Genomic DNA, 10,031 nt, shown 5'->3' with positions numbered 1-10,031 from the left:
CAGAAGAGTTTTGTTTACATTTGCCGTGATTTGTATACTAATTCATTCAACACTAACTTTATCAGAGGGTGGTTCCAATAGCTAATGTGTTAGAATTGTGTGAAATTAAAAACACTCATTATCTAGTTCTAAAGTAGTGCGATGTCAAAAAGTTTGAAGAATTCATTTGTCAAAAAAGGGCCTGAAGCAGTATCTCAATTTACTGTATATTTGAGATGGGCATTTGTAAGCAAAATGGAAATGGAATCAAAAAAACATTTATATCCTTTGAAGAAAGTCATTGTATTGGAGGTGCTGCATTTGTATTTGTATTGATATGTGTGTGCCGGTTTAGCTGTGTGTAATTTCTTGTTGCAATATTTCAGTGTTCTGTAAACCTACTTGCAGGTACACACAATATGAGCTTTGTTAAGAGTAGACACAATCATTTGTGTGCAATGGTATGCAACAGACATTTTTATAGGGCAGTTTTTGTAGAGGTTTGTTTTGCATGTATGTTTTTACATATTTTGAATATATTTTGTCAGATTTGTATTATGTAAAAAGTACTTATCTACTGCATTTACAAGAAAAAGAATCCCGGAGCTGTTTCTCTGTTGTGATGTCGAACATTTTGTTGGTAAAGATGTTATTAATGTTTTATGCTATGTACTGTATGATGATGTTATTTGTAGCTGTTGCAGAAATACAAATCCACTGTTTTTTGTCTGCATTTCACAATGTACAGTTTTAAATGCTTTTATTTGTATAAATGTACAGACATTCTCAATGTGTGTTTGTGTTTATATGGAACTCAACAGAACCCTGGCTGTTAGCAAACTAAATTCAAGAGTGGATTTGACATTTACTATTTTTAAAAAAAATCAAAATCATATTTTATGGCTGTTAACACCAATCATGTAGCTCAAACATAACCATCTAACGTGGACTGCCAAGCATACATGTTTTCTTTTGTGACTTACAAGTGCAACATAACACAATAGCTTGGGTCTATAATGTATGAGGTAGCCTGGCTGAAACAGTATTAAGTCTACAGTAAGTATTGCGAGTATTGCCCTGTTCGAGGGGAGCTCTGTTCTCCACTGTGATAAATCTGCCTGTAGCAGCTGAGTGTTCTGGAGATGAGACTGCAAAGTGGATACAGAACCTAAACAGTCCAAATGGCTGTTAGCTTAAGTATCACAAGGTAAGGGAGTCGAGTGGCAAATTTGACCCCTCTGAGCCTCATTGCTGCCCTCAGATGCTCCCTCTGTCCTCACATGGAAGCTCTGTTGGTGTTTGTGATGCGATGTGACTTAAGGACTTGCTGATCACATACAACACAAACAAACGTGTGTAGAAAGGCTGCATGCAGATAAGCAGGGCACCATAATGTAACTCATTACATTTTAGGTTTACAGTTTGGTTAAGGTTAGGGTTAGGGTAAGGTTAGACATGTAGTGCTTATGGTTAAAGTTAGTTAAGTCCCCAGGAATTTAATGAAGGTTAATCATGTGTAAGTGTTTGCTGGGCCACGTGTGGCAACAGCAAAAGGGTGGGGACATGGAGGCACCAGACAGGCACCTGAAGCAGCAGAGGGGTCACTCTGGATCCTCTCAGATTTCGTCCTAGTTCGCCTTTCCCAGAACCACTTGGTAATTTTAGTCTAAAACACGCAATGCATGTTGATGAAGCACCAGTTACTTAGTACGAAAACTGTCCCACAGATTTTTAAAGTCCTGGGACACTGGGCCTCGAGGGTTTGCATCTTCTTGAAAACATTTTCAGAGTTAGTACAGTCTAAACAGCAGTCCTCTGCATATCAAGAAGTAGTTGTCTCAAAGTCATCAAATATTTTAAAGAAAGTGGACCAGGAAAAAGTTGAACAACTATCACAAACAGATATGTCTCAGAGCTTTTTAGCTTTTCTTTCCAGCTTAACATATGCCTTTTTTTCGGAAGATATTCTGACTGGTCTCCTCTGACAGTGGTGGACTGTTGCTTGGACCAATCAGATTTCCTGCCATGATCTGACAACATAATTCACAGAAGAGTGCGTACAGCAGCTTTGGATTGTGAATAGTGTGGCATGGACTCATGATACACATGGAAGAGCAAGATCAAGGCTTCAGCATTCACAGTGAGGATGGCAGCCCCAATGACAGCTGGTCCCTGGTAAAAAAAAAAATGTAAAAAGTGCTTAAATCTTACTGAGAATAATGGTGGTGGACAAACTTTGATATGAAGGCAAGTGTGGAGAAGGAGATTTTCAGGGATGAACCATCTCCCTAGTCAAAGGGTCTTTAGTTGCTTTCTCAAAAAACCTGACAGTATCATTAAGAACATTGCGGTCAAATAACATGCCCATACTGTTTGTGTTTGCATTTGTGAGATTCAGTGTGTGCCTTATACATTCACTTCTCACTGTGTATGCTGGCTCTGCACATATAAAGTATTTGTCTGTGTGTGCAGTATGACCATGTGCTACATCAACAGCTCATATCTCTCCGCATGACCTCAAGCCCACATAGGAACTTATGGCACATTACACCAGAGTAAGACTATTACATAACAGCACCACCATGCCGGGGGCTGTGAGTGGCTCTGTGGGCTCAGGCAACACCTCCTCATTTCCTCCTCCACCTCTTTAAGATTATATTTGCCCAAAGTAAAACTTTAACTGAGGTTGATTGTTGCCAGTCTTTTGTTCTTCTGTTTATATTTGCTTTCTGTCAAGATATGGTAATATCTTAATAATTTAAAATATTAATATGTTTGTTGTTCTTATGGTGGTTCCACTTTTGCATAAGTAGTAACAGCAGTGTTTTCTTGAACTGAAATACTTTATAGAATAGAAAGTCTTTATTGTCATTGTACAAAGTGGATGTGTTTGCTGAGAGTAACATTTAATTTAGGTTCCTTTATGTCCATTTTGCTACATTTTTATGATCAATGCAAACACAAACAAACCTCATGAAACCTCAGTCTACTTGTTATGTAGGCATTTATGCTATCAGGAGTTTCATTACAAGCCTAATCAATTAACAGAGAGTGAAAGATATCTTCACTTCCAGTGGGGGAAAACATTTCTGTTTACATTATGTATTTACACACACAGATGCAAAAATGTTTGTATATTTGATATATGATGATGGATGTGCTTGAAATGATGCATACATATACAATTTGTAAAACTTTACTGTTCGACGCATCTGGTTGTTTGGTCATATAAAAAACATCATGACAGCCTATTATATATTACTAAATCTCTATACAGTATACATGAAATGATGACTCATTTATGCAGGTAAAAAATCATGGAATCTGACAACTGTTCCACATTGTCTGCCCTTTACTTTAGCCAGTGGCAGTCCGAGGCCACACCAGAGGCAGAGTGGGATACGACTGTGGTGCAGAGTTTCTAGATCTGTTTTTAACACAGAATGATAGACAGTCCTGTTTGTTCTATTAGCCCAATAAATCACTACTAATTAATAAATAGCAAGATATTTGTTCCAACACATGATAGACATTGTTGTTTAGGTCAAAACAGAAGAGGCGCAGTGATAAGAAAGCTTTGTAAACCATGTCTAGTCCTGAAAACCACACTAATCAGATTTTACTAAAGCCGTGGAGCATGTCTGGTAGGACTCCATCTTGGGGGCGGGTTCAACAGTTCAGTTGTCATATGTGACTCAAGCAGCCCTCTGGTTGGCTCAGGCAGCCCATCCCCCTTACAACACCCCCGTCTCCGTGGTGATGAAATGAATGCATTCTTGACCCCACTGTTCCTGAGAGCAATCAGGCTACCCCTGCTGTGTCTCAGCCTCACGTGTCTGACATGAGGTAATCCTGCCGCAGAGAGGTGGCTGGAGCATACATATCCACCAAAAACATGCACACTGACTGTAAACAAACCCACACATACACATAGACACACACAGTTCATGCATACAAAGAGAAAATATTAAACCACCCACATAACCAAGCAAAGGACCTGACCACAAGTGTTGCAATTAATTAATTCCTCTAAGACTGTTCAAAAGTCAAGTCTGCTTTAATCTTAACTGTTCCAGTTATGATTATATTTGTGGGTTTTAAAAATGTTTAGTGTAACACACTGTATTACTGTTAGTGGTGAAAGAAGTAATCCGATCCTTTACTATAGTCTTAAAAGAAGAATTGGACATTCAGTTTCTTGCCAAGAATTCAACACTAGTCCACCTAACAGCACCTCCAAAGTTCACAAATTAACACTCTATATCTAATTTGTTTACTCGCTGGGTAAAAAGGACAGTTTTTTGGCCACAACCAGTTTCTAGTAGACTACCAGCTTGGACTCCAGGAAGGTTACTAGTCCCAACCAAGAAAAAGCTGACACATAACCACCTATAATGATGTTAAATTGTCATTTTTACACTTTAATGTTAGTACAGATTAAATGAACAGATTAATTTTTGGTTAATGAGGATATTGTTACTGTTGAACAGAACAAGGCTAGCAAGGCTAAGCTATGCTGACCAGCTGCTGGCTGTAGCTTCATACTTAAAGGACATGTATGATAGTGGTATCATTCTTTTCATCTAACTTTGGGCAAGAAAGTGAATTTCTGAAAATATTTAACTACTCCTTCATGAGAAGATGCAGGTGTGGGTGGGAGAAGGTGACCACTTTCAGAGGATTAAGGATCCACCAGGGAAGGAAGAGGTGTGGAGTTGAAAGCCAGCAACAACATTGCACTGCAACTGCAGGTCAGACAAAAGGAACCCAAAGCCAGGTGCAAACCACAGTACCCGAGGGATCCAACGTTGCTGAGGGAAGGCAGGTGGAGGACACAGGAGGGCCCTCAGCGGACACCTATGCCTCTGAGAGTGGCACCGAGAAAAACACACCCAGAACACCAACAAACGCCATCAACCAGGAGCCAGGCCAGAGAACAGAGAGGAAAGAACCTGGGCGGAGGCAGCCAGTCAAATGGCCAAAAGCAAATGAGATCGCAGTTTGGCAGCAGCTGGACAAGGACCTCAGTGTCATCCTGGAGCATTCACTGTGTGGTCAGGTGGAAACCAAGCTGAACGCCATAGGAGACATCCTGTACAAGGAGTGCAGATGCAGGTTTGGAGTAAAGGCTGAGACGCAGAGTTCTGGCCCAAAGCAGAATGGGAGGAGGGAGAGAGAGATCGAACAGCTGGTGAAGAGGCAGCGACAGCTCCGAAAGCAATGGAGGAAGGCAAGCGAAGAGGAGAGGGAGGGCCTGAAGCCACTGTGGGAGGAAGTGAAGAAGAGCCTTGCCAGCCTGCGGAGGGCAGAGCGCATTCGCAAGTGCAGAAGGTGGAAGGAGAAAGAGAGGAGTAACTTCTTCAAAAATCCTTTCAAGCATGCAAGACAACTGCTGGAGAACAAGAGAAGTGGGAAGCTGGAGATCTCAAGATCAGAGCTGGAGATTCACATTAGGGAGCAGTACAGTGACCCGGCGAAGTCAACTCCGCTGGGATCGCTTGGCTATGTTCCCCGCCCAGCTCCACCAGCCTCCCCTTTCTACGCTGCTCTTCCCAAACTCAGCGAGGTAGCAGGCGTAGTCCGAAAGGCGAGAGCAGCCTCAGCCCCAGGCCCCAACGGGATTCCATACAAACTGTACAAGTACTGTCCAGGGGTCCTGAAGCACCTTTGGAACCTCCTGAGAGTGGCTTGAAAGAACCAAGTCATCCCATCAGAATGGCAAAGACATGTCACAGTTTTCATCCCGAAGGAGCCGAACTCCAGTTCCATCAGCCAGTTAAGGAGCATCACTCTCCTGAACGTTGAGGGGAAGATCTTTTTCTCCATCCTGGCCAAGAGGCTGACCAGCTACCTCACAAGCAATGTGTACATTGACACCAGCTGCCAGAAGGCAGGCGTGCCCAGCTTCCCAGGGTGCGTGGAGCACTCAGCGGTGATATGGGAGCAAATCCAGAGTGCAAAGAGAGAGAGAGGTGACTTGCACGTTGTGTGGCTGGACCTTGCCAACGCATACGGGTCTGTCCCCCACCAACTCATCGAGTTTGCCTTGGACTTCTTCCACGTCCCTGTCTGCATCAGAGCCCTGGTAGCCAAGTACTTCAAACACCTCCGGATGTGCTGCACCCATCAGGACTTCACCAAAGGCTGGTAACAGCTGGAAGTGGGCATCGCCATGGGATCTCTCCCATCCTGTTCATTGCAGCCTTCGAGATCATCCTCATTGGGGCAACGGAGATGGTCGGAGGAGTGAAACTGCTATCAGGTCAAAGGCTACCACCAGAGAGAGGCTACATGGCGAACATCACCACCATTCTCCAGACAGCAGCATGCACATCAAGACTGCTGAAGAGGATTGACAAGCTTGTGGGTTGGGCAAGGATGAAGATCAAACCCTCCAAATCGTGCAGTCTGTCCCTCAGGAAAGGGGTCAGAAGCGATCACACCATCTTTGTCTCAGGCCGTGAGGAGATCCCGTTGTTGGCGAGTAAACCCGTCCATAGCCTGGGCCGAACCTATACAGCAGAGCTCTCTGACAGGCAAATGGGGGAGACGGTGAGGAAGCAAATCGCAGACAGCCTGGCTAAGATCAACCAGAGCCAGCTCCCCAGCAAGTATAAAGTATGGAGTTACCAGTTCATACTGTACCCAAGAGTGATGTGGCCTCTGAAGATGAGCGACATCCTCAGTGGCAAGCAAGATGGACAGGCTGGCAAACTCGTTCATTGTGCACCTTGAGGTAGTCGGCAGAGTCCAGGAGGGTCGAGCAGGCCTTGGAAGGGGCGAGACCCCCTTGTTCTGGTCGAAGGCCTCCAAGGAAGAGCGGAAAGCCATGGTGGTGGCAGAAGTGGCGAGGACTGAGCAGGAACGCCTCAACATCAATGCGGTGTCTCAGAGCTGGCAAGGAGGTTGGACGTCATGGGAAGGAGTCACAGACAGGCCCATGTCTTGGTCTGACCTGTGGAAGATCCCCCAAGCGAGGCTCAGTTTCCTGATCAGATCCACATACGACACCCTACCTTTGCCCCCGAAACCTCCACCAATGGTTCGGTGCTGAAGAGACCTGTCCCCTGTGCAACAAGATCAATGCTAGCTTCCAGCACATCCTGTCGGGCTGCAAGAAAGCGTTGTCCCAAGGCAGATACAGGTGGCGACACGATCTTGTGCCGAGGAAAATGGCAGAGGTGGCAGAGTCGTGCAGACAGGAGGCAAACAGCAGACCTTCCACTCCAGTGAGACATCCCATCCTGTTCGCAAGGGCTGGAGAGAACATCAACCCCCCCCGGCAGAGAAATACAGCAAAACTCCTCTCACCCGGCAGTGAGTGGACCATGAGGGTCGACCTGGGGAAACAGCTCCAGTTCCCCAGTGAGATTGTTGAAACATCGCTCCGGCCGACCTAGTCATGTGGTCAGAGGCTCACAGTTCGGTCCTGCTGGTGGAGCTCACTGTCCCGTGGGAGGAAGGTATAGAGGCTGCCAACGAATGGAAGCGGGCCAAGTATGCAGACCTGGTGGCGGAATGCAGGGAGGCAAGCTGGGAGGCCATTACGTGCCCCGTCGAAGTGGGGTGTCAGGGATTTGTCGGCTTTTCAACTGCTCACCTACTCCATGACATGGGATGCACAGGAGGGGGCATTGGAAAGCCATCAAATAACTGGCTGAGGAGGCGGAGAAAGGCAGCTTCTGGCTGTGGCTAAGGAGGAAGCATAGGAGTTGGGAGCCGAACAACACCTAGGGCATCAGCAGGGGGTGGCAGGGAGAGATCCCTGCCATCGCTCCGCCACCAGGAGATGTACTGGGGTTAAAGGAGCGAAACATCCATGACTGGTGGTCCCCAGCTGATGATCCGCTTAGGCCCTCAGAGGTGTTCTTAGGAGCAGACCTGCATAAAAGGCACCGGAGGAGGTGCGTCAGGCAGCAATGCCCAGCAGGTAGACCATCAACCTGTATCATGATGAATAAATGTTATTCAAAAATCAAATTATTTAGCTATACATGACATTTTAGACATTTTTGCACCATGAAGTCACATTTTAGACATTTTTGCACCATGAAGTCACAGTTTATCCACCTGACCCAAAGCTCATCCTGCACACTGGGGTAAAAGAACCAGTTCTTCCCCTCAGTCACACCTCCACACAAACATAAACATTCTGCTAATGTCCCACTCTAGCCTACTCCCTCCTCTCTGCACATTGCCTCTCTGTGACTCTCTCCCCCTCCCTGCTTGGCTTCGGGTTCCTCCCTCGTGGTGAATGGCTTAGTTCTTAGAAAACTCTACACGTGTTTCCTTGTTCCCTCTCCGGTTGCGCGGTGTTAATAGTGTGTGTGTGTGTGTGTGTGTGTGTGTGTGTGTGTGTGTGTGTGTGTGTGTTTGTCTATCATTGACTGCGATCGGTCACATGTACAACAGTTATGCAAAGTATGTGTACATTGATTGGCAGCAGAAAACGATCCACAGTGTCATGAACTACAAACACATATTGAGATTAGAGTTACATACACACCAAAAACTCAATAACCTACTGTGATGGTTTACTTTTGTCCCTCATTCCTAGAGAAATATGTTCCATCTATAACTCTGGCAGAGCTCACATGTTGAGAAAGTCCCTGTGTGTAAATGTGTTTTATTACCACTCTCTAAAAAAGGGTCCAGCATGACAAACAGAGGTGGGACCAGTCAGATGTGAGTGCTACTCCAGGACGACTTCTTAGAATCATTGCGCAATGAAAAAAACCAAAAAAAAACCTATGAGACCCAGCCAGGAGAGACTTGGTGGGGGGACACACTTTTGTGTGTGTTGGGACTCTGTGTCCAGGATCAATTCTCGGGTCAGGGAATAACACCTTACATAAATTCAACATAATCTGATTACAGAAGTCATGAAAGTTTAATAGTACATTCATGACTTCTTATGGTAAATAACATACTCCTTATTTGTGACAAAGAACTTTCTAAGTATTAATATTATTTCTGCAGATACTTAAATGGTAGCACAGCAAAAATTGTTTTCTGCAAAAGTCCAGAAGAAATACTACTGCTGTTCTTGTTAGTGCAGCAGTGAAGTTTATAACTTTCACTATATTATTATCACAAAAAGAAATTGAAGTTAATTTGCAGTCATGCGTTAATGATATAAATCCCAGGAATGCACTGTTGACAATAAACATGAACAGTCATTTTAAGAAACTTAAAAGCAACAATTCTCAGACAGATACAGTTTTGAAGTTAAGTTCTGTCAGGCACACAGTAAGCTTGTTTATGGTCATACCCAGCAACACTCACACAAGTTAAAATTCAGTACAGACTATAGTTATAATATGTGCGTGTGCATTTGCATGTTCAGATGAGCTGATCTAGATGTGACTTGAAGGGTTTCCCTCTTGTTGACATGGAATTGATGCCATTGGTTACTTTGTCACCCTCTCTTACCCACACATAATTTCATTATCTGTCTTTGGTTTTTCACTTGCACTACCTGTTACTCCGTCGGTGTACAGCCCCCTTCTTCTTCTTTAAAGGGCAAATAAACATACTAAGTCATGCCATGAGTACTCTAGTTGTTACTGTACCTAAATGGACAATAACGGACATGTATTTACATGTGTCATATATATACTTGCCTGTTAGAAGAGACTGTACCTTTCCCTAAGGCTTTCCACTGTCACAATTAATTACTCTCCTGTCAGCACAATGAAGCAACTGCACTCCTAACTGAGTGTAATGAAAAAAATATTCAGGATATATATGTACATACATCACAATTTGTATAAAGTTTTATCAGTGACTGGTAACATATGTCAAGTAAAATGTTTGATATATTAACATTTCACATTATTGTAGGCAAAAAAAATTAAACCTTGATTCTTAGTCAAGTTTTGAAACATGCCCTCATATTGTTGTAGATGACCTGGAAACATCTGGAAGAAACATTATTCCATGAATATATACACACCTAGCAGTTGTTGGGTTCTTGATATACAGTCCGTAGGTTTATGCATGACAACAGTTCAATAAGTCTGCCACTTGCAGAACTTTATGTTACATTTTAT

Source organism: Scomber scombrus, chromosome 1, assembly GCF_963691925.1.
Source record: "Scomber scombrus chromosome 1, fScoSco1.1, whole genome shotgun sequence".
Taxonomy (NCBI): domain Eukaryota; kingdom Metazoa; phylum Chordata; class Actinopteri; order Scombriformes; family Scombridae; genus Scomber; species Scomber scombrus.
Note: the sequence above shows the minus strand (reverse complement) of the source record.